Source organism: Mus caroli, unplaced genomic scaffold, assembly GCF_978045245.1.
Source record: "Mus caroli unplaced genomic scaffold, Mus_caroli_1 scaffold_5, whole genome shotgun sequence".
NCBI lineage: Eukaryota > Metazoa > Chordata > Mammalia > Rodentia > Muridae > Mus > Mus caroli.
This window is the reverse complement of record NW_028227260.1, coordinates 133,393,073-133,396,147: the sequence shown is the minus strand read 5'-3', so window position 1 is coordinate 133,396,147 and position 3,075 is coordinate 133,393,073.

The window sequence follows — 3,075 nt, the reverse complement described above, 5'->3', positions numbered from 1 at the left end:
GCCTATGGAAGTCAGAGGATGATCTGACCTGAGGACTTGATTTTCTCCTTCTATCATGAGGGTTCTGAGGATTAAAGTTAGCTCATTAGATTTGGCAGTAAGGGTGCCAAAAAGGTAAAATTTTTGGACTACAAACAAAAGAATACTCTGAGAAAGGAAATGAACGAAAACCCCAAATTCCTTCAACAGCCAAACCACCTAATCACTATTTTTACTTTTATTTTTATTTTTGTTTAATTTTTTTTCAGACAGAGTCTGCACAGACTACCTTAGCTTGGAAATCACAGAGGTCTGGCTGCCTCTGGCTCCTGACTACTGAGATTAAAGATGTGTTCCAAATGTCCTGTTGTACAATAGTTTTTAAAATAGATTAGTGTTTTAATAGCATGTTCCCTTATGATTTGATTGTTAGTGTATTAAGAAAAAGCTTATAACAACAAAAATGCTTTAGAAATACAAATTAGTGTTTGTAGTGTCTGAGAAGGAGAAAATAAGATACAAACAGCAAGGGAACTGAACCGCACACTGGTTGAGGCCTTTGTTTTAAATGTCAGCTGCTTTAATTTCTTTGATTAGGCTTACTCTTGCAAGATGAAGTATAAGGTATTATTTCACAGAACAAAGTATGATACTTTACAGTTGTCATGTTTTTCATTACTGGTTTTTTTGTATTTAGTGACAAAGTGTGTGTTTGTTGGTTGCTGCAGCCCTGCAGATGTGTCTGCAGATGTGCCTTACCTTTGCTTTCCCTTGAACCTGACACCGGAGGTCAAACTGAAGTTTACTAAACATCAAGTCCCTCCTCCTATTGCCCCCTCCTCTTCTCTGAAGTACCCCTGGGGTACCACCCCACCCTGTGACATCAAGTCCCAGTAGGACTAAGCACACCCTCTCCCACTGAGGCCCAACCAGGCAGTCCAGGTAGGGGAAGGAGATCCAGTGGCAGGCAACAGAGTCAGAGGTAGTACCTACTCTATTTGTTAGGGGACCCACATGAAGACCAAGCTGCACAGCTGCTCCAAATATGTAGGGGGTCTGGTTTGTTTCTTAATGGCTGAATACTATGCTATGGTGTATGTGGACCATATTTTCTTTAGCCATCAGTTGATAAACACTTCATTATTTTGGGTTTGTTTGTTTGTTTTTCTACTTCTTGGCTTATTGTTTCCTGTGTTGTTCTAACTAAATATTTTAAATTAATAAATGTTGAAGTGAGCTTTTGATCTATTCTGACAATGTCTGTCTTCTAATTGATCTATTCAGATCAATTAAATTTAAAAGAATGTTTGTTGGGCATGATGGCATGATGGTGTATGTCTTTTATCCCAGCACTCAGGAGGCAGAGGCAAGGTGGATTGTTTTGTGTGAGAGACCAGTGTGGTCTATATAGAGAATTACTTGGCAGCCGGGACCACATAGTGAGACCCTGGGTAAGACATGTTAACCTATTTTTGTCTTTTAAATCTGTGTATTTTCTTGTTCCTATTTTATTCCCAACTTGTAGATTGCATGAAAACTTTGAAAATGTCACTGTGATTTATCTGTATCCCTACAATATAATCAATTTAATGCAGTCAAATACAATATACACGCTATTGTCTCACACTCTGCTAACATTGGCATTTTAGATTCTGACCAGTGGTATACAAGTCTTCCTTCTTTGAGGCCTGCTTAACTTCCTTTTGTACATACATTTTTTTTTTAATGTCTCAGCTGCAGAAGGAGAGCATCATGTTAGATGGCATTTACTTTTTGAGGTTTCAACTCTCAAACAAAATTTTAAAAAAACACATAAAGAGGTTGGAGGGATGGCTCCGCAGTTAACTACTTCCTGATCTTCATGAGGACTCAGGCTCCGTTCTGGACTCCCTTATTGTACCTCGATGGGCAGTAGGCACACACATGGGGCACAATAAACTCACACAGGGGTGCATACATACGCATAAATAAAAATTAAGCCGACTGGGTCTGGTGGTGAATGCCTTTAATCCCAGCACTCAGGAAGCAGAAACAGGTGAATCTCTGTGAGTTTGAAGCCAGCCTGGTGAGTGAGTTCCTATCTATAAAAAGTGAGGCTGGATAGAGAAACCCTGTCTCAAAAAAATCAGAATAATAATAGTAATAATAATAGCATACAAACCTTTCATTTTTCATCATAGAGTGACATTATTCTTCTGACATTTTTCCCCCTTCTCTTCTCCCTCTTGCTTGGGCCCTGCTCGCTCTGGCCCATAGGTTTTTTTTGTTTTTGTTTTAAAGAATATTTTTTTTATTTTATACTAATAGTATATTGTAGGTTTCTAGTACTATTACATTTACCAAATTATAAATCAAGACAAATTTTCTGAAAGGTCTTTGCCATAACTTCTACTACCAGGTTATTTCAAATTATCGCTGATTATTGTGAGTGACCCCAAAGGCCCAATTCTCCCACTCAGCTGACCTGAGCATTAGCTGTGGCCTATAGGGTTTTTTTTTTAATTTGTTTTTCATTATGGATGGTTGTGAGCCACCATGTGGTTGCTGGGATTTGAACTTATGACCTCCGGAAGAGCCGTAAGTGTTCTTAACCACTGAGCCATTTCACCAGCCCTTCTTTTGACATTTTAAAGAGTGTATCTGCTGTTCAAAATTTCTCCTTAGTTCTGAAAGGATGTATTAATTAATGTATAATAGGTATCATCTCTTTATGTTTTCTCAATGTTTCAGGTTTCCCCTTTAAAAAAAAAAAAAAAGAAACAACCAAACAAAATCTCTACCATGTACGCAGGACTATTATCCATGTATATGAGAATGTTCTGGTACCTGTAAGCAGTTGGAGAGGAAATCATAGAACAGATAAAATGTGATGGTAAGCAGGCCTTTTGAGAGGACCTAAATACTCAAGTAGAACCTCCTTGTAAAGGCACCAGGGTGACTGCTTTTAACATAACTATACAGAAGCATGAGGATATATTGATTTATAAAATACATAGGACTGTCACTGTGTTGGGTTTAGTTTAGTTTATAAAACATACAAGTAGATGAAAAAGCATGAGGCCATTTAAGCACACTAGTGTGTAGGGGTTCATAAAC